General features: G+C 36.1%; 1 protein-coding gene across 2 annotated transcripts in view; it reads left to right on the top strand.

Annotated features, from left to right (window-relative positions):
- SH3GL2 (SH3 domain containing GRB2 like 2, endophilin A1) overlaps window positions 1-26,508 on the top strand; it is a 214,127-nt gene that overhangs the window by 61,998 nt on the left and 125,621 nt on the right. The window lies entirely within an intron of this gene.

The raw sequence follows: 26,508 nt of genomic DNA, 5'->3' as shown, positions 1-26,508 counted from the left end.
AAAGAATGAGACATGGCCACCACAGTCCTCCTGTTTGAGGGCTTGGGGGACATGCAGAACAAGGACTTCTTGCCATGTGGGCTCAGGCCGTACCACCAGCCTGCACTATGGTCACTTTGTGCTTGGAGCTACTATCAACAGGTAGGTGGGCCTCCCCTCAGCTAAGTTGCCAACTTCTCCTCAGCAGAGGGTCCTACCAACAACTCCTTAATGTCTTATAAGCTGATCCCTTCAGACTGGGAGAGGGAGTGGTGGTGTCTGACATTTCTCCATTTCCCAGGTTCTGGAACTTTTAATGGACATTTGAATCACAGGGATTTTGTGAGAGTTACATTGTTGGATCCCACCTCCAGAGTTTCTGATTTAAGTAGGCCTGAGAATTTTCATGCCTAGCAAGTTCCCAGGTGAGGTTGATGCCCCTGGCCTCGGGACCACACTTTATTGAGAGCTTCTAGTGGCTTTTGCCCTCAAACAAGTAAGTGATGCCTATCATCCATTTTATCTATCTATAAAGTAAATTTGGGGGAGATGACAGTTATGTAGTACTAACTATATGACAGGCACTGTGCTAAGTGCTTTGTACATGTTAGGTCATTAATACAGAATTTTTCAAGGTAGGTGAGTTGTTAATATTTTTCTCTGTGTTACTCATGAAATTGAGGCGCAGAGAGATTGCAAGTCTTCAAGGTCACTTAGCCAGGAAATGGTCGAGCTGGGATTTGAACAGGGCCGTTAGCTTGCTCTAGAGTCCGTGTTCTTAATCATCAGGCTAAAACAGAAGTATCAATAGTATCTACTGTCTAGGATTTTAAAATGATGATTATATGAGATAATCTAGATACTGGGCTGAGACCTTTTTTTTTTTTCTTTCTTTTTTTAGCTTTCCTTCCCTTATCATTATGCTATATGTAAAAATGGAGGCTAATCTACCAATTATTAACCCTGGTTGTGCTTTGATTGAGGAATGTCTTTTGGCAGGAGAGGCTACTAGCCAAGTGCAATTTATGTAACAGTTATTCTATAAAGGTTTGTTGAATGAATATATCAATTCTCAATTGTTGAAACCATTGCCATTTTCTCTTGGGACATTTGATTAGGGAAAATTTTAATTTAAAAGATATGAAAAGCATGAACTGCAAAAGAAAAAAATGGTAAAATAAACTTCATCAAAATGGAAAACTTTTTTTCCTTGTAAGACAGATGGGGCAGTGGGGGAGGGGAACAAGGCAAGCCATAGACTGGGAGAAAATATTGTAAAATATAAATGTAATGAAAGACGTGTGCTCAGAATACGTGAAGAACTCTTACAATATATAAAACAGACAACCCGATAAAAATATGGACAAATGATTTGAATAGACATGTTATAAAAGAAAATACATAAATGATCAAAAGCACATGAAGTTTTGAGGAAATGCATATTAAAGCCACAATAAGATACCACTGTATACCCATTAGAATGGCCAAAGTTAAAAAGACAATACCAAATGCTGGTGAGGATGTGGAGGGACTGGCACCTTTTTACATTCTTGATGGGAATGCAAGTTGGAAAACATTATGGTAGTATGTATAACATAACATAAAATTGCCATATAATTCAGCAGTTCAACTCCTTGGTGTTTGTCAAAGAGAAAGGAGAACATGTCCATACAGATATTATATAAATATTCATGGCAACATTATTCATGATAGTCTTAAAAACTGGACACAACCTAATATGGTATGTCTGTGCTATTGAATATTACCTAACAACAAAAGAATAGCTTATTAATATATCACGACATGTTATATTTTACTGAAACTTTAAAAAATTATGCTAAGTGAAAGATGTGAAACCCAAAAGAATACATACTATTCAATTTCATTATATGAAAATTGAAAATTGGCAAAACTAGTGATGTAAAGCAGATAAGTGATTGCTTGGGCTGGGAGTTGAGAGACAGTATTTGACTGCAAAAACTACCAGGAAGCTTTTTAGGGTGCTAGTATTTTATTAATATATCTTGAATGTGGCGGGGGTTACAAGGTTATTTGCAATTATGAAAATTCATCAAAAAATAAAATAACTGACTTTTATTACAATTTATTATTTTGTCTTTAATTTCTAAAATTATAAATTGGACCCAACAAAGCAAAAATATTTAAAAACTATATAGTCTCTGCCAGTTTATCTTACCTGTTTCTACTAATGAAGCATTCTGCAATGTTTCATCATTAAATATAATAAAGGGTTATTTTTCTCAGCACTTTATATTCTTATTCTTTTATTAGTCATTATATGGCTAGAGAATTTGGAAAAGAGTTACTTTTTTTCTTTCTTTTATAAAACCATGTTAATCCAATTTGCAGACCCTTTACTTCTTTTTCCAAGGGCATTATTTCCGCTGAAAATACTGGACAAGTTTAAGGGACAAATTTTTTTGTTTTGAATCAAAGAGCTTGTCATAATATTAAAGAAAACCAACAACATTGCTATGATTTTAAAAGGACCTCTCTCAACCATCTGTCTCTGGTAAAATAGGCCCAGGAATGCCCACCTGAAAGGCTGTTGTGAAGGTGAACCAAGACCATGTGTGTCAGACAGTACATGGTCCTCAGTAGGTTGATTGCTTTACTGTATTTCTCCATAACACGTCTCATTTCTCAGAGCCAAGGCCAGGGAATGTTTTGAAATGTTTATTTGAAAAGTATTTATTGTACATATATTATTTATTCATTTACTTAACAATTACTATGTCTTTGAAATGGAGCCTGTGTTATACAGATATTCAGATCAGCTTTAACAAATCCTTTAGGCCTAATAATTTTTTTCTTTCAACATGCCTAATGTAGCATAATAGTTAATAGCATAGTAGCTTGACTTTTAAAATCAATTTGCAGGGAAGAATGTAAATATAGGAAAACTTTCTGTTAGAGATTATCTAAACTTATGCATAAATTCTAAGTAAAACTCTGAATTTCAGTATGTAATTGTAGAATCCCTTCAATTATAAGAAATTTGAAAATATTGTTTCTTACCTAGATGAGTTTATTTAAAAAAGTTATGAAGTATTTTTAAAGGAGCCTTTTTGGGGGTGGCTGCTGATTATTATCAAGTTTCCAATATTGCAGACTCTGTGCTTGACTTGAATAGTACAGTTTAGGCTTCTAGCTCCTAGTAGTGTTTCCAAACAGTTTCTCCTGTCTCTCTGAAGTTCGGTTCAGTCATCATCTCCTCTCTATTCCTGGAGCGTATGTTGCTTATAGGAGCTGTTCAAGGGAAAGATGTATGAATGAGGTTAATCTATAAATGTTTGAATTCAAACTCTTGTTTTTTTTTTAAGTTCTGCTATAAAAAGGAATGAAATATTTGTTCATGCTAAAATATGGAGAAACCTTGAAAACTTGATTTTTATATATTCTTTTAAATTATACTTTAAGTTCTAGGATACATGTGCAGAACTTGCAGGTTTGCTACATAGGTATGCATGTGCCATGGTGGTTTGCTGCACACATTAACCCATCACCAACAATAGGTATTTCTCCTAATGCTATCCCTCCCCTTGCCCTCGACTGTGACAGGCCCTAGTGTGTGATGTTCCCCTCCCTGTGTCCATATGTTCTCACTGTTGAACTCCTCAGAAATAACGCCACACGTCTACAACCAGCCAATCTTTGACAAACCTGGCAAAAACAAGCAATGGGGAAAGGATTCTCTATTTAATAAATGGTGTTGGGAAAACTGGCTAGCCATATGCAGAAAACTGAAACTGGACCCCTTCCTTACACCTTATACAAAAATTAACTCAAGATGGGTTAAAAGATTTAAATGTAAAACCTAGCTTTTGAATTTGTTTGCTCTCGCTTCTCTAGTTCTTCTAATTGTGATGTTAGGGTATTCATTTTAGATCTTTCCTGCTTTCTCGTGTGGGCATTTAAACACTACTTTAGCTGTGTCTGACATTCTGGTAAGTTGTGTCTTTGTTCTCATTGATTTCAAAGAACTTGTTTATTTCTGCCTTAATTTCATTATTTCCTCAGTAGTCATTCAGGAACAGGTTGTTCAGTTTCCATATAGTTGTGTGGTTTTGAATGAGTTTCTTAATCCTGATGTCTAATTGATTGCACTGGGTCTCAGAGAGTGTTACCTATGATATCCATTCTTTTGTATTTGCTGAGGAGTGTTTTACTTCTGGTTATGTGGTTGATTTTAGAATAAGTGCTGTGTGGTGCTGAGAAAAATGCGTATTCTGTTGATTTGGTGGGGGAGAGTTCTATAGATGTCTATTAGGTATGCTTGGTCCAGAGCTGTGTTTAAGTCCCGAATATCCTTGTTAATTTTCTATTTCATTGATCTGTCTAATATAGAGAGTGGGCTGTTAAAGTCTCCACTATTATTTTGTGGGAGTCGAAGTCTCTTTGTAGGTCTCTAAGAACTTGCTTTATGAATCTGGGTGCTCCTGTATTGGGTGCATATATTTTTAGGATCGTTAGCTCTTCTTGTTGCATTGATCCCTTTACTATTATATAATGCCCTTCTTTGTCTTTTTCGGTCTTTGTTGGTTTAAAGTCTGTTTTATCAGAGGCTAGAATTGCAACCCCTGTTTTTTTTTTTTTTTTTTTTTTTTTTTGCTTTCCGTTTTCTTGGTAAATCTTCCTCCATGCCTTTATTTTGAGCCTATGTATGTCTTTGCACTTGAGAAGGGTCTCCTGAATACAGCACATTGATGGGTCTTGACTCTTTATCCAATATGCCAGTCTGTGCCTTTTAATTGGGGGCATTTAGCTTGTTTACATTTAAGGTAATACTGTTAAGTGTGAATTTGATCCTGTCATTATGATGCTAGCTGGTTATATTATCCGTTAGTTGATGCAGTTTCTTCATAGTGTCGATGGTCTTTACAGTTTGGTTTGTTTTTGCAGTGGCTGGTACCAGTTTTTCCTTTCTGTATTTAGTGCTTCCTTCAGGAGCTCTTGTAACACAGGCCTGGTGGTGACAGTGGCTACAGAATCCCTCAGCATTTGCTTGTCTGTAAAGGATTTTATTTCTCCTTCGCTTATGAAGCTTAGTTTGGCTGGATATGAAATTCTGGGTTGAAAATTCTTTTCTTTAAAAAGAGTGTTGAATATTGGCCCTGACTCTCTTCTGGCTTGTAGGGTTTCTGCAGAGAAATCTGCTGTTAGTCTTATGGGCTTCCCTTTGTGTGTAGCCAGACGTTTCTCTCTGGCTGCCCTTAACATTTTTTCCTTCTTTTCAACCTTGGTGAATCTGACAATTATGTGTCTTGGGGTTGCTCTTCTTGAGGAGTTTCTTTGTAGTGCTCTCTGTATTTCCTGAATTTGAATGTTGGCCTGTCTTGCTAGGGTGGAGAAGTTCTCCTGGATGATATCCTAAAGTGTGTTTTCCAACTTAGTTCCATTCTCCCCATCACCTTCAGGTACATTGATCAAACACGGATTTGGTCTTTACACATAGTCCCATATTTCTTGGAGGCTTTGTTCAATCCTTTTCATTCTTTTTTCTCTAATCTTGTCTTCATGTTTTATTTCATTAAGTTGATCTTCAATCTCTGATATCCTTTCTCCTGCTTAATCAATTCGACTGTTGATACTTACGTATGCTTCACAAAGTTCTTGTGCTGTGTGTTTCAGCTCCATCAGGTCATTTATGTTCTTCTCTAAACTGGTTATTCTGGTTGGCAATTCCTCTCACCTTTTTATCAAGGTTTTTATCTTCTTTGCATTGGGTTAGAATGTGGAGGAGTTTGTTATTACCCACTGTCTGAAGCCTACTTATGTCAATTTTTCAAACTCATTCTCTGTCTAGTTTTGTTCCCTTGCTGGCAAGGAGTTTTGATCCTTTGGAGGAGAAGAGGTGTTCTGATTTTTGGAATTTTCAGCTTTTTTGCACTGGTTTTCCTCATCTTTGTGGATTTATCTACCTTTTGTCTTTGCTTTGGTGACCTTCAGATGGAGTTGCATGATCATCTTTTTTGTTGTTTTTGATGCTATTGATTTCTGTTTGTTTATTTTCCTTCTAATAATCAGGCCTCAGTTCGGGACTGCTAGAGTTTGCTGGGGGTGCACTCTAGACCCTGTTTGCCTGGATATCACCAGTGGAGGCTGTAGAACAGCAAAGATTGCTGCCTGTTTCTTCCTCTGGATGCTTCGTCCTACAGTGGCACCCATTAGTTGCCAGCTGGAGCTCTCCTGTATGAGTTGTCTGTCGACCCCTGCTGGGAAGTGTCTCCCCATCAGGAGTCACGGGAGTCAGGGACCCACTTGAGGAGGTGTTCCGTCCCTTAGCAGAGCTCTAGCACTGTGCTGGGAGATCTGCTGCTCTCTTCAGAGCTGGTAGGCAGGAATGTTATGTTTAAGCCTGCTGAAGCTCCACCCACAGCCAATGCTTCCCGCAGGTGCTCTGGCCCAGGGAGATGGGAGTTTGATCTATAAGCCCCTGACTGGGTCTGCTGTCATTCTTTCAGAGATGCCCTGCCCAGAGAGGAGGAATCTAGAGAGACAGTCTGGCTACAGCAGCTTTGTGGCACTCAAAATTCTTTTCTAATGATCTGAAGTTAACAGGATGCAGATTACATATCTAAATTGACTTGTAAAAATTTATTTTAGGAAATGATGGTATATTCTTTCATCACTAATATATTTCTATTGCTTCACTGTGCAAAACACTATGCTAGATATTGTGGGAAAGGCTAAAATGAATAATAGCTAACACTAGGCAAGGTCACATTGTATGCCAGATGCTGCGTTTGATGTGAGTGATTTCAATTAGTGCTAAAACAGCCCTATGAGAGACCTCTTGCTAGTCAGTCAGTCTCTGTCTCTCTCTCTCTCTCCCCCACCTCTTTCTTCCTCCCCCTCTCTCTCCGCCCCCCCCCACCCATTTGAGGAAACTGATGCTTCAGGAAGATGCAAAGATGCTAATGGTGGAACTGGGATTTAAATTAAGACCACAAAGCTGTTGTTCTTATGTCTCTAACATATAAAGCCTTACCCTTCTCACCTGGAAGTGAGGGTAACAAACTAACTTGTTGTAAAGACTAAATAAAGTAGTGCTATAAAACATTTGGTACTGCAGAGTACTACCATTACTACTTGATGGTAGTAATTAGTGTGGCCACTATGTAAGAGGGATTGTAAGATTAAAATAAATAATACACATAAAGGATTTAGCATGGAGCGTGGCATTTAAGCACTAACCAACTCAAAGAGGCATCCTTTAAATTGGACCATGAAAGTTGACAGAATTTTTACAGTTGAACCTTGAGCAACGTGGGTTTGAACTGTGTGGGTCCACTTATATGCAGATTTACTTCCACCTCTGCCACCCTTGAGACAGTGGGGCCAATCTCTCCACCTTCCTCCTTTACCTCAGCCTACTCAACATGAAGACCTTTATGATGATGCACTTCCACTTAGTGGGCAGTAAATAGATAATCTTTTCCTTATGATTTCTTAATAATATTTTCTTTTCTGTGGTTTACTTTATTCTAAGAATACAGTATATAATAGATATGTTACAAAATGTGTTAATAACTGTGTAATTGGTAAGGTTTATAGTTGACAGTAGGCTATTAGTAGTTAAGCTTTGGAAAGGTCAAAAATTATATGTGGATTTTCAACTACATGAGGGGATTCCCATCCCTAATCCCCATGTTGTTCAAGAAGTCTACTGTATATAGAGAGATCTGTGCTTGGGGGAAAAGAGCATGATCAAAATTAGGGGAATGCATGTATAAAGGTGCTGAGATGAGATTAAGGCTGTTAAGTAGTTAGTTTAGCTACACAAAGGTACATAGGAAGAGTAGAAAGCTTGATTGGAAAGTAATTTGTGGCTAAATCTTTACAGATCTTCAAGGCCAGGCAAAGAAATTTGGCCTTGTCTATCTTTTGGAAACCCAGTATACTGAGTTAACTCACTCAAAAACATCCAGGGTCTATTTCTCAGCATTGGTAAATTAATTCTTTAGACACTGAAAAAGGAGAGTTCCTGTGGAATATTTTCTTGTTGTCATTATTTCTTTAATACATTTATCTTCTAAAATGTACTGAGGTAGTGACTTGACAGAATCAAAGCATCTCAGAAAATGAATCATTGGCTTCTTTCTAATAGCTGCTTAGGATTCTAAATTTTTGTGTTGGCAGGTCTCAAATATATTCTTAAGTCTGTGTGAAATGTTCAAAAGAGTTTCCTGTGATAATGTTTGGTTCATTCAGGTTGAAAATGACGAAAACGACTTCTGGAAAGAGATGACAGTGTAGGTTACATCTGTCAACCTGGAAACAAAGTTCTGTAGACTCCTCATCGTATCAGTCATTTTTTCCCCAAATTATTCCATTGAAATCTAGATGCAAAGAGCACTGTTCCATCAAGGATCTTACCTGTCTCTGAATAGAACTGTATCTCCACAATGATATTGTGTGTGAGTGCGAGTGTATAAAAATAAATCTGTTAATGTGGGCTTTTCTTCCTTTTTCTCTTAACTCAAGGATTCATCATAAGATCCTGTACTGTACATTTTTTGTTGTTGTTTTGAGAAAAGAGTCTCAGTCTGTCATCCAGGCTGGACAGCGACACAATCTCAGCTCACTGCAACCTGTGCCTCCCGGGTTCAAGCGATTCTTGTGCCTCAGCCTGCCAAGTAGCTGGAATCACAGGCATGCGCCACAACGCCTGGCTAATTTTTTGTATTTTTAGTAGAGGCAGGGTTTTGCCATGTTGGCTAGGCTGGTCTCGAACTTGTGACCTTAAGTGAACCACTTGCCTTGGCCTCCCAAAGTGCTGGGAATACAGGCATGAGCCGCCATGCCTGGCCTATCACGTACATTTTGAAAGGCACAATTAAAACCCATGTTTTGAATTAAACCGCTCACATTAGCTTTCAAATACTGCATTCTGATTTGGTTAGATCTCTGTTTTCAGTGTAATTTAAATGAAAAAAAAATAATTGTATGATAAAGATAAATAAGAAAGTAGGATATTTGAAAATACATTTGGAAATGCCACAAAACTTGTATTTTCTATTTTAAATGGAAAAACATAGTTTGCTATGTGCCCATTTAACTTATTCAAGTGAGTTTGCTTTATTAGGCTAACTGCAAATGAGTCAAAAAAAATTTTTTTTTGGTAAATACATATATAAGGTCTCATTTCAGGTTTGAGGAAAATTGTGAATGTTTTTAGTTATTTTGAATAAAAATATATAATATTCTTTTTCTCAGAAGTCTCAGTGGTTTTTCTTGATATGCCTGAATTTTGGCAGAGTAACATGTCAAACCAATTTGTTATACACCTATTGTAACAGAAGTGAGGAAGAAAAATCATAGTTCACAGTTTCAACGGGTCTGTACCAAAATGGTGTTTAGTATATCCAGGTGTTCTATCTAGAAAAAAAAAAATGTAGAAATGACTCAACTTTAAATTAATTAATCTAAAAAGAAAAGCATTCATAACCGCCAGCTTTTATTTAGCATTCTACACATTTCTAATATTCCAACAAGGACATCTTCCCTGGAGAGAGTAGAGTTGACATCACACCAACTCTCATTAGAATTTTCACTTAAGAACAGCAATCAAGATGATGCTGTCTACATTCAGATTCCCAGCTTAGTTATGGGAAAAAATATTGCACGTTGTGTTTGGTATAATGAAACATAAGTGAAATGTGATTATTGCCAGGATTTTACTTACTAGAAATAAATTACATCCTTGTAACAGTTTGAAGTACACAGAATAACATGATACTGTCTCTTTCTCAAGCCTTAATAATCATGTTATTTTTATTTATTTGTTTATTTTTTGAGAGGAGTTTTGCTCTTGTTGCCCAGGCTGGAGTGCAATGGCGCAATCTTGGCTCGCCAAAACCTCCGCCTCCTGGGTTTAAACGATTCTCCTGCCTCAGCCACCCAAGTAGCTGGGATTACAGGCATGTGCCACCATGCCTGCCTAATTTTTTGTATTTTTAGTAGAGACGGGGCTTCATCATGTTGGCCAGGATGGTCTCTATCTCTTGACCTTGATCCACTCGCCTTGGCCTCCCAAAGAGCTGGGATTACAGGCTTGAGCCACTGCGCCCAGCCCATATTCTTATGGATCGGTTGAAGACTATTTGAGGTGATATCCAGTTGAAGTTTTTATGGCTGAAGCATATATTTTTAGAAATCATGTTAATGGTGATATGATGGATAAAGCAGACCTGAATCCATTATACACTCTTTCCTATTGGGAACATATTAATTAACATGTGGGATTGCTCATCATAATTCTTGTTAGAGCATTTTCAGCCTACCTTCTGCTGCATTACTAGAGTGTATTGCTTTATGGAATACATATTTTCTTTCCATCACTGGTCACCCTCTGTCCTAATGTTAGAACAATAAGAATTTTCCCAGGGCTGAATTCTGGTGCCATTTCATTGAAACTAGACCCTTTCTCTGATTCCCCACTTTTTTCTTGCATGTATGTGTGTATGTTTGCACGTGTGCACACATGTATGTGTGATGTGTATGAGAGAGAGACATAGAACACCTGTTTCTTAGCTTTGCTTTTGATTTTTTTTTCATTAGTTTTTACTGTTCTTAATTCCTAAGACATAATTTTAATATCTGGCAGGAGAAGCTTTCAGCTTTTGCTTTATTTTCTTGAAAATATGTCTAAGCAATTAATTTTCTTTTTTTCTCCGTGTGTATTTTTAGATTTAGTTTGTTAATCTTCCTCAAATTCCTGATGGGATGTTATAGGAAATTCTCTGAAGCTATAAATTAATTTTAAGGAAATTTGACATATTTAGAATGTTGATTCATTTCATCCACAGGCATCTTCTCTCTCCATTTATTCAGGGAATTTTAAATGTCCTTTAAAGTTTTGACATTTTCTCCTTGAGGATCTTGTGTGATCTTTGTTCGGTTAATTCCAAGATGTATTGTTTCTGTTGCTCTTACAATTAGTGCTGTGTTTTCCTTTTTACCTGATTATTACAGAGGAATACTCTTCACTTTATGTATATTGGTTTTATATTTGATAACTTTGCAGAATTCTGTAATTAGTTCTCCATTACCTTATTAGATATCCCTCTTTGTTTTAGCAGTTTGTGGGTGATAAATTCTTTCTGATTTTGTCTGTTTAAGGAAGTCTTTATTTTGTTTTTTATTTTGAAAGAGATTTGTGGTGGCTAAACAATTCTAGGATAACTTTTTTTTTCCCTTCAGCACTTTAAAGATGTCGTTTTCATATTTATAGTATTTCCTCATCTTTTCTATTGATATTGCTTAACTTGTTTTAAATTCTTATTCTGTCTGTTTTCTCACTCATTACTTCAGTAGTTATTTTTCCTCTGTTTTTATTCTGTCTTTAAACTGCTTAGGGTTTGCTTTTACATATGGTGGGAGTCAGGGATCTTTGCCAAATCATTGCCTCCTAGCTTTTGTCAATCTTACCTGAAACTATTCCAAATTATTAGCCTTTTCAAAATACCACTTGGTGGTTCATTAATCATTCTGAGTGATGAATTGATTTTTTTTTTTTCAGTTCATTGATTTCTGCTTACATATTTCTTTTCTGCATTCTCATTTCTGGCTTTATTCTCTTGGACTTGTCCCCTTTGGTAAATTTAGTTATCAGCTAATTTTGTATCATTATTTTCTATTGAAGACATTTAACGCTCAGAATTTACCGTTATTATTGTTATAGGTGCATGCCATAAATTTTGGCATGAGTTCATCCCTTCTCATTATGCTTTAAGGATTTTATAGTTTCCCTCATTTCTTCTTTAAATCATCATTCATTATTATTTTTACATATATATGTTTTTATTTTAGATTTCAGATATGTAGAGTCTCTTCTAGTCATCTTTTTCATTGTTTCTACCCTTTTATTGAGGTAAGAACATACGCTGGTGGAGTTTTTGTAATTTTTTGAGGCTTCAGTTTATTTCATGAGTGCTTCAGAAGAACAGCTATTCTATGTCACAACACTATTAATTAGTATATTTACTAATTAATTAGCATATTTTCTCTCTCATTTCTGACATGGGTGTCTTAATATTATGTCTGTGTTAGAGTGAGTATCCCTAATCCAAAAATGTAAAATCCAAAATGCTCCAAAATCTGAAACCTTTTGAACACCAACATGACACTCAAAGGAAATGTTCGTTGAAGCATTTTAGATTTCAGATATTCAGATTAGAGATGCTCAACCTATGTTATTAATAATTGATGGAAATTTTCTATCAGTTTCTATGAGAAACGTACTGAATTATCCAATAAAATAGTTGAATTTGTTATTCTGGTAGATCTGTTACTTGTTTGTTTATATATTTTGAGGTCATATTTTCAGCTACATATACCTCTGTGATTGTTGTATTTTTGTTCTACAGCATTTCCTGTAGATTCCTACAAAAGTAGATAAATTTCCTCTTGGCCCTTTATGATGTTTTGGCTGCAATTTTACTCTGTCTGTTAATAAAATTGCTACAAGGGATTCCTTCCATTTTATCTCTCTCTGACATAATATTTTCCATACACTTAATGTTGACTGGTTGAATCATGGTTTTCTCAAAAATCCAATCTGAAAGTCTGTCATTTGGTATTAAGGTTCATCCATTTATAATACTTTCATCGTGATTGCTCTTCTATCTAGCTTATTTTCACTGTCTCATTTTCTGCCTTCTGTTTATCATACCTGTTTTCTCTCTTGCTTGCGTTGCTGTTTTCTTTTGTATCTTCCGATGGAAACTCTGTAAATCAGATATCTTTATTTTTCCCCCCTCAGTTCTGGGAAATATTGTTATTTCTTCAACGCTTTCTCCCATCTGTTTACTTTTCTTTATTCTTTTGAGATTCCTAATACTTCTAGCCTCCAGATTTTTTATCTTATATCTCATTCTTTCTTTCTTTTAGGTGCCATCTGGAGAGACTTTGGGCCTGGTTTTCTCAGATACTGTGTAGGTTGTTTGAGCTGTTGTCTTTTACTGTGGTGCTTATGCCGCTCAGTTTCCTCATAATTTTCTCTGGACTCATCTTTAATTCCCCTGTAGTTATCGCCTGCTGCAGTGCCTTCCAAAGTTCAAGTGTTGCCAGTGTGATAGTATGAAGAGTAAGGGCCTTTAAAAGGTAATTAGGCCATGAGAGCTCCTCGCCTTGTGAATGAGACCATTCCCTTGTGTATATAAGTGATTTATTGCTCAGAGGAACTTAACTTTTACACAGAACCCTGAAGGGTGAAAGCAGTTCAATTTGAGGCTGGCGGAGTTGGGTCAGTCCTGTTAAAGAAGACAGATACTGCTTTGGTAAACATTCAGGGAGACATTAACAAGGGGCTCAGGCAGAGGGTATGTGATGACCTAGCTTCAAACAGGTAGAAAACATCACATCTGTAACAAAAGAAATGACTAGGTAGATTTTCTTTGAAATCCTGGGAAGACCAGTTGTATGCTGTATTTACACAGCAGCTATCCTGTCATTATTCCTTCTGCATTTTAAGCTTTGACTTTACCCTCTACTCTTGTTAACAGCTAGTTTCTAGGAGGTGTCAAGACAAGGAGACAGCCTCAGACTAGGGGAGGGCAAGAAATTCAGAGTCAGATAAGAATCTTTCCCAGTTAGAAGAAGAAAACAAGATTGGAAAAACTAATACTTTGGCTGTTCCTTCTGCTCTCCGCTGACCCCTCCTGTGCTTCTGAAGCCTGAATCATCCTTTCTCTGCCTTAGCTCATGTATCATTCATAATATCGCTTTACTGTGGTGATTATAACATATTACCCTATGGTTTTCTGTGCTGCTTCCCCTAAATAAATGCACTCCTTGAAGGAAGGGGCATTGTCATATTTTCTGTGTGTGTTCAGTGAAGATTTGTTAATTAAATAAATGAATACGCAGTCGTTGAAAATGTAGCCATAGGTATGAATGCTGCCTGTTGGCTAGACCAGTGAGAGTTTTGATTTATTTATAGGAGAACTCTGTCCCTGAGCCAATTTGCCTGTCAGTAAGACTAGTCTGGAAGCATAGATTAGGTCTCAGAATGAATAGAATTTAATGATGAAAATTATATCTCCGTCATCTATCTATATAATGTCTAGGAATCTTATACAAGAAAATCGATGTTTAGAAAAAATTATAAAAATTAATTTGTAGATAAAATGAGTTTATCACTGACTGTATTAGCCAGTAGCTAGTGTGAAGAAGAAATATCATGCTGGTGGGAATGAGAACACATTATTATGTGACGGAAGTGTAATACCCAACTGCAAAGGTGCCATAGGATCAAAATACATAGAGGAAATGAGGTAATAGTACAAAATAAAATAAACCAGCTTCTGGTGACATGTAGATATTTTCCATCTAAATTATTACTTTTAATGACAACGTCACACTGCTCCTGGAGTATGTGATGGGAGCTGTGCAGTGAGGTTAAATAGGTCCCAGAAGAAACCATATAGTTTGGTGTTCTGCAGTTGTTCATAGATCAAATAGGTCTTTGCTTTTCTGTGAAAAATCCCTCAGCAGAGAGAGGTGATGAGGAGGAATTAGATCAGCATGAATTTTCCTTTTCCTCTAGAAATGCTTCAGACACCTTAAGGGCTTCAAGCCAGGGTCCATAAGTGGAAATCTGTAAGAAAAAAAGAAAATTCACAATCCAGCTGGTGAGAAGACTGCAATTTCTGGTCAAATAAATACCTAGGTGTTCCATTGTCTTGTCTTTTTGAATTCATGTAGTACTTCCTTTCTCGAATAACAACAGAAGGATGGCAAGGAGCACACATGCTGTCCTTCGTTCCTCCCTCTTCCTGTGCCCAACTGGTAAGGAAATTGGATGTTTTACTGCAATCACTGGCTCCCCACCCCTGCCCCCTGCTCATATAGCTTGGGAAGTGATAATATGCACTGAGCCCATTCTAATAGAACACGCAACATGACTTACTGTTTCACAATATGTTTTGTAAGATAGATTGATTTATACACTATTAGAAGTGGAGTCTGAATAGTTAATTTTCAAAGTAAATTAAGAATAAATTATTATTACATTGCATATTATCAATAAGCATTTTAAAAACCCCAAATGTATTATTTAAACATACAGTTTAAAAATAAATGTTTTTAAATGGTGGTGGAAGAACCTTTTCTTTATTTTTCACATTTTCTGATGTACTTGCTATTCTCATCTTCTGGTTTCACGCCCTCTGGCCTTCTAGCCTCATGCATGTTTTTTGAGCTCATTGAACATGTCCAATCCATGTAGTCTGAACCTTTTGCTCTTTGAGGGTTGTCATACCATCCCTGCGTGCTTGCTTTCATCTGGAACCAGCCTGATACATTCCAAGAGGAGGATAGAGGTGGGTCTAGGTCACTTTGCACAGGGATCTGCACTTGGTGATCCAGAATAAAAGTGCTTTTAAAGCCAACCTGGGCACATTTTAAGTCAAGATTAGGTTTGTGGAAGTTGGCTCATCTCTTAAATTCTGTGTCTTTTAGCCTCCTGAAATCATTTTTGGAGTGAAAGCTAAAAGAGTTAGAAATTGGTCTCTTGGATTGGCTTATATTGGCTTTTTATAATTGATTTATCGGTTACTTAAGCAATACTCTAGTTTTTTTTTTATTTTCTATGTAAATTGTGTTGATGGATCAGTAGACAATATTATTTATAATTTCTATTGGTATGTTTTTAATTTTAATTACTTTGGTGGACTGATTTGCACTAAGAAATTTACCCATGGATAGATATACTAGGGCTTATTTTAATATTTTTAATATATAATATTCTTCAGAAGATTAACTAATATATCATAAAATCAATAGAGTAACCGACTAGCTTTATGAAATTGTAAGCTTGTTAAAAATTGATTTTTTTTTTTTTTTTTTTTTTTTACTGGAGATGAGAGTTCCATAGTTGAAAAAATACATGGCAGTGCTTTGTAGATTGCAAGTAATATGGATAACCTTGCCTATAGTTCTGTGATGAAAATTATCTGTTGCATTTATAATATCACAAGTAATAAATTATTAAAGTACATGCCTGTATGTGCCTGTGATTGGTATGTTTCATCTTAATTCTGTTTATGCTCTCAGTTTTGCAAAGAAGAAATAACTGCCAGTGGTAACTGTTAAAATTACATTCAAGTCTATTGAGGAACATGTTTTGAATATCTTTTATGCTTATTAAAAAAGGCTTTTCTATGGGATTCTCATTTGTTTAAATTATACATGTGATTACTTGACAAGTTAAAGTATGCACAATTAAGGTTAGGAAAATGAGATTAAAAATCCAGAAACACTTAAAAAAACATTCTTATGGTGAAAATTTAAAAAGTAATTTTATTTAATGAGTTTCAGAAAAAGCATAATTGGGTGGAATGTAAATGTTTGAAATATCCTTGAACAAAAGTGCTCTCTGATACTATGGATGTAAAAATTCTTAAATTACCCATGAAATGCAGCTGTTCCTAGGAACAGTTGTGAAATACGTTTTAGCCACTCGCCTCAAAGAGAAATGTAACCTGAAAAGCTTATACACACTGAATTACTATTTTAGTTTAACTTTTTTTTGTGCCTACTAGTTAGTTGCCAGGCACTTTATATTGAGTGCTGAATAACAGATACCTGCTTTTCAAGAGCTGCTTCTGTAGTAGGAGAAAGAGATACATGAACAATTTTAATTTACTGTAGTGAATGCTGTTATAGATGTACATGCACATGACCTGTTGTAAAATCTGGAGTATGATAGGCAGGAGAAGAGAAAAGTTTGGGGCAGGTTGTCATCTAGGTCTCCCTTCCCTCAACACCATGTAGATATGAGCTCTCTGGTCTTGGCAGTAGTGTGGCTGTACTACAAACATGGGCAGGGTGATGAGGTTGACTTGGATTTTGATGTTATTCTCTCAAATTACTTATTCCTTTAAGCAAGTCATTTACCTTTCCAAGTCTGTTTGCTCTCTCTGAATTAAGGAAAGTAGTAAAAATACCCTGCTTCCCCAGGCAGTTATGAGGACTAGTTGAGATAATGTGCCTGAATGAGCTTTGTAAATAGGGAAAATGTATACAAGCTAATCATTAGTATTTGTGGCTCTTACTGTGTGATTTGAGGTTATTTAACCTCCCTATGCTCTGGATTTATTATCTGTAAGAGGGGGATAATAATAGTTGTTCTGACAAATGGTAATTGTGAAGATTAAATGAGTTAAAATATGTAAAGCTCTTAAAATAGTGTCTGGCATACAACAAATATTGGCTATTATTTTAATATTCTTATAGCAGAAGTGGTTGACTCTACCTCTCTGTTACCTTGGTGGAAGATTTTCAAGATACTCATTTTGTGGTGCCCTGAACATTAAGGTTCCATGTAATTTTGATGGTATGATGAAAACTTTATGTGGTTGGATGGTTGTTGTAGATGAGCATCTAGAATTGGATTAGCTGATCCACTGCAGGTAGGAACTTACTAGGTGAGCAGGTGCTCACTGTTAGCTCACACTGTTTCCTGAATAGTCTGGAAATGCCTCTTTCTGGCATTCAAATCATATACTCTTCTCTAGTTGCAGAAAGTCAGTTTAATGATCAGTGATTAAGATGCTGCCTTTTTGACAGTTGTTAATAAGTTGTTAATTAAAAGCCCCAGTCTGGAACATCTGCCATTGTCCCCTCTTGGGTAGCTACTGTTTCAGATTTGTTTTGTTTAGAGAACTATAGCAAGCTGAGTAGCCATTTCTGATATCTGTTTTAGTAGCCAATTATGGTGCTTCTTGTTGGTTTGATTTCTTCTAGTGACATTTTCCTGCCTCCTTAGAATATCTAGCAAAAAGTTTTATTTCATCTGAATTTCTCTGAGTCATCGCACTGTATGTGTGAAAGAAAATGGATTTATAATCACAATTAATAAAAAATAGTAACATAATACTGCTTAATAATAAAAGTGCACTATATGTGCCAGGCACAGTGCTAGGCATTTTAATACAAAAGCTCATTTAAATCATCAAATAACATTGTGAGATATCCCTTAGCAATTTTAAACTTAAATTACATGCTTATTCAAGGGCAATTTGAAGCTGCATTTGCATAGCAGGCGCTTTGCGGTATATTTATTGGGAGAAGAACTGTTGGAAATTAGAGCGGGTGGTGTGTGCGCTGAATCCCCAAGATGTCCCTGGAAATCGCCACTGCTTGCTCTACCAAGGTACCAGAAAATCTGCTCTGTAAAATGAGTCCTTAGGATTAAATCTTTCTATTGTTAGGACCTGCTTGAAGTGTAGCTATCCCTGGAGAGGGAACTGATTAAATCATTTAACACTTAAATAGGGATTCAGTTATGAAATTATCTTCTGAGGAAGAAAGGAGCTGAAGGCTCAAGTAACATTTAATGGGAGAAGAAGGTGATGGAAGATTTCTTGCTAGTGGTACTTCCTAGGGAATTAGCTGGAGATAGAACTGGGAAGCTGGGGAGACAGTATAGAGTGCAGAGGAAGAATGGGAAAGGGCAGATGGGAGTGAGCTAAGTGGCCACTAAGGTCCTTTCCTCTATTTACATTGGGATCCCATATTATGCAGAAAATCCATTTGGCTGTCTTTCCCATCTCAGACAAAGCTTTGGTTCTCTTTAGTCCTCAGCTATGTCTGTGTTCCTGGGAGAATTCAGTTCCATTGATTGGCTCAGCAGTAGATGGTGCCGCTATAGGATGATGGCTGGTAGAGCCGTTTCTAAGTAGACTTGTAGGTGTGGGGGCCAGCGTCATAGAATTGTCCTTGGAATGTCAGCCATTGAAGTAAGTGGTGTCTCTGTCTCTCTCTCTCTCTCTCTCTCTCTCTGTGTGTGTGTGTGTGTGTGTGTGTGTGTGTGTGTGTTCACACCAAGGTATTCTCTTGTATGCCTGGGTTGGAGAGATGTTAATGAATTTGTGGAGGTTAGGAAAATAATTAATCTCTAGACTGTCTTATTTAGGTTCAGGGAGAGAATTCTTCATCCTTGTAACTCAATGTTGTATTTACATGCCCCCTGGAATTGGAGTTAGAAACTGGTGGTATAATAGAAATGTGTTTACTGTCAGAGTTTACTGATTATTTCATTAGATATGGTTCAGAATTAGTGTTGTTTCATAAAAGTTGAAATTGGTTCACTTTAGAGGCATAAGAATCTTGACGATTTTCAAGCTGAACAAAAAATAATTGGGAAGTTTTGGCAAGTCAGGAGGTATCTTCTAGTTTAAGACTCACTGCTTGAGGGTACTTCATCACCATTAAAATGGGAAGACAGAAATATTTTAATTTTCATATAACTGGGTTCTTGATATGACTTTTGTCTAGAATTTACTAATGTCTGAGATTACTTTTCCCAGCCTGTAAACATGGATAATGGTAAATGCCTGTAAGGGTAGTTGTAAGTATAGTGGAAATATCAAGTAAACAGGCATGGATTATGACTTCACCACCTATTGGCTATGTGGACAACTTTATTTAGTCTTCTGAGGTTATTGTTGCCTCATCCATTAAAATCCTGGGCAGGGTAAGAATTTAGTAAGATGTATGCTAAATGTCTGGCATACGTTAAGTGGGTTTGCCATTCACATGTGCTTTCTTTTGCCAGGACTGTGTTAAATTTGAAATAGTTTCTAATAAGCATCAGATGATTCCACTGTAATAATCTGGATTTCAGAAATTGGAATATCTGGCAACCTTATGCCTATCCCTCTGGCTGCCTGATTCCTCAAGCTGTGTGCCTGTGGACTTCCTTGGGTGGGACGTGTTCCTCATTCTCCAGTTTTCCACAGAACTGCTGGTTTAGATCCAGATGATTTCAGCCGTGAACTAGAAGGTTCTGTCTCAGTGGGCTCTGTGATCTCAGAAAACCACTTAATTCCTCCAAGGCTCAGTGTTTTTCTAGGGGCACTAGAGGATTTGGACTTGCTGATTCTCAGGGTTTCTTCCAGTATTGAACTTGTCTGAAGAGTGATACATAACCACTCACAAACTTCCATGAGGCATTTGAAATAAAACTTAGTCTATAAAATAAAATAGTGAAGTATGGATTGTAAGAACAGTTAGATTAATTACAAAGTGGCTTAAAATTAATGTTCATGCTGGACGCATGGCTCACCTAGGTAATCTTAGCACTTTGGGAGGCCAAGGTGGACAGATCAGTTGAGGTCAGGAGTTCGAGACCAGCCTGGCCAACATTGTGAAACCCAGTCTTTACTAAAAATATAAGGATTAGCTGGGCATGGTGGCAGGCACCTGTAAATTCCAGCTACTCAGAAAGCTGAAGCAGGAGAATTGCTTGAACCTGGGAGACAGAGGTTGCAGTGAGCTGACGTTGTGCCACTGCACTCCAGCCTGGGCAACAGAGTGAGACTCCAGCTCAAAAAAACAAAAAAATTGTTCAGCATTGTTGGCTAGTACCAATCTAGAAAACTGAAGAATTAAATCTTTTAGCCCTCTGCTGCTGATATTTCTCTATTGATTTAGATAAAGCTATAAGGGCAGGGATACCAATTTAGGAGCTTTTGTGAAGCTGGGTATGATAGTCATATGATGGATGACAGACTCAGATGGCAAGACATCTTGATAGACTGGAGCAGTGAGCCAAAACCGAAAGAAGTTATGTACACAATGGTGTCATCTGGCATGAAAAAACCAACTGAACAAGTAAAGATGAAGAAGGAAATATCTTAACATGTGAACAAGAGCTAGGGTTTTAGATGAAATGTTCAACCTCAAGTGATATACATGGCCATTACTGTGTCACATAAAGAAAATATTAGGATTTCCATTTATGTTTATTTAGATAAGCAACTTTTCAATTTATATATGTGTTGAATTATATAGCGGGATGGTACTACATGAATAAAACAAAACATGCACTTGGGGTACAGTTGTAATCTTTTTTTAAGATGTTTGCAGGCTGCTGGATTGGAAGTTCTGTTTGTTGAAAGGTATCATAGTACAATGGAAACTACAGGCTTTAGAATCAGATAGTCCTGAATGTAAACTTTAATGTTATCACGTAATGCTTATGTAACATAACCTAATGAGCGTCGCTTTCATTGGATGTGAAAAAGTGTGTTATAATACTTCTCTCATAGGTATGTTGCATTGTGGCGATGGGATGATTTTACTGCTGTCTTTTGGTTAATTTCTCTGTTTTTTTTTTTTTTTTTTTGTCTTTTACATTTGATTTGTCAAGGCTGGAGAATATACTCGGTACAGTTTTATTCTTTTAAATTTGTTGGCTTTTAAAAATGACCCTTAACTGTCCAATAAAAAGTGTATCTTGCTGAATATTCCTTGAGTGCTTGGTAAGAATGTGCATTCTTTGTGTTCTGTAAATGTCAATTAGATTCTACTGGTTGATGTCTTATTCAGTTCTTCTGGATCTTTACTAATTTTCTATTTAGTAGTTCTGTCAGTTGCTAAGAGTGGGATGTTTGGACCCATGATGAGGTGATTTTTTAGAATTAAGTTTTTAAAATGTACATCTGTGTCTAGCCTTGTGTGACCCAGAGTAGTCAGCATAGTATAGCCTAGTAAAGGGAAGAGTTAATGTTTGCATGATATTAGGTCTTCAGATAATTGCAGGGCTGCTATGTGGAACATGGTTGGTTGCCCTCATTTTTAAATCATGCCTTAAAATGGAAGGAATGCAAAGAAGCTGTAGTGAGAGACTGGTCAGGCTTCATGCAGGAGAAAATGTTCTCATCCTATGATTTCTCATGAATTCAGTGGCAGAATCTGTCACCATTAGCTCTTCAGGGTTTGCAGAAACACAGTGATGCCTTTGGCCTCCTTCTTATTATTGAACAAGCTTGAATACTAGAAGCTCCAGTGCCATCTTTATACAATGAGCCGGATTAGGTTAGATTTCTAGTATTTAGTGACTCTTTCAGTCAGATTCAGACTCACGTTTGACTGTCCCTTTTGGCATGTTAGCATGCAGAATTAACTTGTTTTCACATTTCACAGTAGCACATGTAAAAACCTGTACTTTCTGTTTTTTGGTCAAGTCCTTTTTTTTTTTTTTTTTTTTTTTTTTGAGACAGAGTTTTGCTCTTGTTACCCAGGCTGCAATGCAGTAGCATGATCTTTGCTCACAGCAACCTCCACCTCCTGGGTTCAAGTGATTCTCCTGCCTCAGTCTCCTGAGTAGCTGGAACTACAGGCAGGCACCACCATACCCAGCTAATTTTTTGTATTTTTAGTAGAGACGGGGTTTCACCTTGTTGGCGAGGCTGGTCTTGAACTCCTGACCTCATGACCCACCTGCCTCAGCCTCCCAAAGTGCTGGGATTACAGGCGTGAGCCAGACCCGCCAACCACATCCTTTTAAAATAAACCTGTGGGGAAGATATATTCTGGTAGAGAAGGAAGATGTTAAGTGACAAAAAATATCTTCAGGCTTTGGGTCTTAACAAAGCAGTCATTCTTGAAAAGTCACATTTTATTTCTCTGTTCTTCATTTTCTAGAGTAAAGCCATCAAGTTCTTTTAAATAAATGTGTCTCTTTTAAATAACATATGGCTGGAAAAACACCCCAGCTGAGAATTCATCTTTTAGTTGTTGATTTTAGTATAAAACAGTTACATTGACTGTGATGATTATTATGTTGGGATTTGTATCCTTCAGTTTTTTTTTTTTTGGTATTAGATTTTTTTATACTGTTTATTAATGCTTTCCTTTTTATCTGATTTCCTTCTATTTATTAACATTAAAATTTTTTTTTATTATTTTCCCTCTACTGGTTTGGCCAATATGCGTTCTATTAGACTGAAGTTTTAACACATATGCCCTGATTAATTTTACAAAAGATGTATCTGGGTTTTAGTAATTTTGTAAATCAAACAACTAGGAATTTATTATCATATCAAAAAACGTGACCACTCAGTGTTCTGAAATATGGATTTGTTGTTGTTCTATGACTCTAATCTGTTTCATAGCTACTTGCTAATTGCATTATTATTAATGGTTCTGGAGAATGATCCCTCATAGAGATGTTAAGGCTGATATAAATTTACTGTGGGATAATTTAATCCATGCCTCAGCACTGCAGATTTATTGTTAACAGATCTGTAATTAAAGTGAAGCTGCTGCCAGTTGTTGAACTTGACTTAGAAACTGAAATAAGCCGCAGGAAAAAAGCAAAAATAAACCTCTTTTCAGATGAAACTGAAAAGTACCTATTGGAATCACATGAATTAAAGACTTGTCACTTCATTCGTCAACTTTTTGTTCCTTTTTCTTTTTTTGTTACGGAGAGAGACACTTCTCTTTGTTGTGGAGGGAGACACTTCTCTAGTCTCCATTTCTTGGTTACTGTCACCACCAGTGGCAGTTTTACATAAAATAATGCCAAGGGAGAAGAATACTGAAACATAAAAATGTGGTGGTGATAGTAGTTATACTTTTAAAAAATACATATCCTGCGGAAATAGTTTTCAGTTTTAGCTTTACAGTATCCAACCTCAAAGCATTAATTCAGTATGCCTAAATGAAGTTGCTAGCTACTAAAGGAATAGTTGAAATGCTGTGAGGCTTAAATCTCTAATTAAAACATGGAAATTATTTTTCTAATTTCATTTGGGTAAAATAAATTCCCATGAATAGATGTTAGCAAAGCAGGCTTCCTTTTATTATTTGTCTTACCACATACACAGTATCCAGAAACGTGTTGATATGAAACAAAATCAAATCAAGGTGATTGTAATGTGGACATTGGATCAGGCTTCTGGAATGTTCAGTTCGTAGGTTGCTTTGCATTTCTCACTCGGAGATGCATTCACAACTTTATATCTCTTTGCTTTAGTTTTTTGCACTTTAAAAATGAGAACTATAATGATCTTGAGCTCACATGGTTGTCAGACAGTGAAGAACTCTGAAAAAGGCAAAGTTTTTTATTTAAATACATTACATATTAAAAAATTAATATCAAACTTATGAAAAATTTATTTGACAAAAAAAGTGATTGGCTCTACAAAATGTACTTCTGAATTTTCTATGTGACTATGTATTTCTATAATACATAGAAATATATAGAAATATTTTATAATGTAGAAATATGTAATTGTATAGAATATTCAGAAATACATTTTGGAGGGAGTCAGGGAATATTTTTCAAGCACTTGCATGTATAATCTTTCTTTCCTCACCCTGCTTTTTTCCCTTTTTAGTTCACTCAACTGTTTTAGAAGACAGTGACATTTTAGGGGGAGATTTATTCAAACCACAAGGGAATGTTTAAGAAGAGTTGCTTTGTTTGAAAAAAAATATTTATTTGCTTTGATTATATTTTAAAGAAATTGATACTTTTAAAGTAACTTTTAATTTCAAAATGATATCAAACTTACATAAAAGTTCCATGAGTGGCATAAAATACTTCCATGTATACTCTTTACCCTGATTCACCAGTGTTCATCTGTTTGCTTCATTGACTTTATCATTAGTTATTTCTCCTTTGTACACAAGCTGTTTTTCTCTGAACCATTTAAGAGTTATTGTAAACTAACCCTTAACTGTTTCAATGCGTGTCTCCCAAGAATAAGGACATTTTCTTACATATCCGTAGTACAACGATAAAAAAAACTTTTAATACCCTGTCCACCGTCTGAACTTAAGTTTTATCAGTTGTCCCAGTAATAACTTTTATAGCATTTCTTTCCTCCACTGGGTCTAGGATACATCTATATGCATTGTGTTTAATTATTGTGTCTTAAGTTTCTTTTAACCTTGAATCATTCTTCATCCTTACTTTTTTCTTTCATGACCTTGATGTTTTTGATGAGTACAGGCAAATTATTTTGTGGAATGTATCTTAACAGATTTGTCTGCTCTTTCTTCATAATACTAATCAGGTATTTGTTTGCTTATTTATTCATTGACATTTATTATGTTCTCTTAGATTCTTATGCAATGTTGTAAATTATTGCTGTCAACATTTACTGATGCTCAAATTGTTACAAATCTGGCCAGTAGGAACCCCTTCAGCTTAGAGAACAATGTCATCATCATTCTTTACGTTGTACATCATCTTGTACTTTTTCTGCTGCATCCTTGGAATCAGCCAGTACTCTAAGACCCCTGATTCTTTTTAGTAGAGAGTGGTGTTTAGGTCTTGCTGCTAGCTGTGCTTATTGCTACCAGGATGTCATAACTTTTAGATCTTCTTGGCTTTCAAAGCAAGGGGAAGAAATACACACACAGAAATAAATATTTATCTCTCTGTTCATCTATCCATCAGTTTACTTGTCCGTCTAAACATGAAAAACCATGACTTCATACTGATACCTTCAGTTTCAGTCTAGCACCACAGGGTTCATTGCAGCATTCTTCCTTTCCATATTTGTAACTCCACCACCTAAGAAACAAGGCTTTTTTTTTATTATTAATTTACCTACTTATTTTCTCAAATTCTAACAAAAAAAGTATATTTAAAATTTCTATTCTTATAGCACCCTGAAAAAGTAACCTAATGGCTTGAGTTCAGCGTTTGCATATATGGTTCTTTGTGTCTTTAGACTGAGGGTATGTAGTCAAAGCACTGCATTTAGAAGTTACCTGGGTTAGTTCATTTTTTCCTCTCTTCTATGTTTCTGTGTTCTTTATTTGAAATACAGTAAGGTTCATATGTTTCTGTTGTATTCCATTTAGCATTCTTTCACCCATGCTTTTTGATTTTATTTGGATATATGAAACAGTATGGTTTCAGAACTGAAAGATGTCCCCAGAAACATTATGACTCTAATTCTTTCAGTTTCTCTGCTCTGTTTATGCAGCTTCCACCCTAGTTCCTGTTACTTGTAGGTAACTAGTGTCATTAGTTTTTGGTTTATCCTTCTTGTATTTCTTTTGCAAAAACAAGCAGATTCATGTGTTTTCTTTCCCACTCTGTCATACATAAAGGTAACATTGTGTGTGTGTTTGTGTGTGTGTGTGTGTGTGTGTGTGTGTGTGTGGTTTGCTTTTTTAAATCAGTTTATAGAGATCATTCTTATTCATTCTAACAGCCTATTCACCCAGTTTTCTAAATGTTAACATTTCAGTTGTTTCCAGTAGTTTGCTGTCAGAAACACTGTAGTGGATAACCTAGTGCATATATATGTTTATAATGTTGGAGGTGAATATTTTGGTTAAATTCTTGGAAGTAGTATTGCTAAGTCAAAAGGTAAATGTAAGAACTTTTGTTAGATATTGTCAAATTCCCCTCCATAAAGGCTGTACCAATTTTAATTTGCACAAGCCAGGTTATGAGAGGACTTATTTCTTCACAGCCTTATCAACAGAATGTGTTGTCAGAAGTTTTAATTTTTTGCTTAGCTGAAACATGAGAAATGGTATTGTAGCATAGTTTTTATTTGCTTTTATTATTTGTTAAGTTGAAGAGTTTCCACATGATAAATACAATTTTTAGGTCTTTTTTTTGTGAATTGTCTGTGTCTTTTAGCTGTTTTTTAAATGGTGTTTTTGACTTATTTTCTCATGTAAACATTCTTGGTATATTATTAGTGCTACTGGCTTTTTAACTGTGATACATGTTGCAGCAAA

This window comes from Sapajus apella, unplaced genomic scaffold (genome assembly GCF_009761245.1).
Source record: "Sapajus apella isolate SASKATOON/1434 unplaced genomic scaffold, GSC_monkey_1.0 scaffold42, whole genome shotgun sequence".
Taxonomy (NCBI): domain Eukaryota; kingdom Metazoa; phylum Chordata; class Mammalia; order Primates; family Cebidae; genus Sapajus; species Sapajus apella.
Note: the sequence above shows the minus strand (reverse complement) of the source record. Positions and strands in the feature narration are given on the sequence as shown.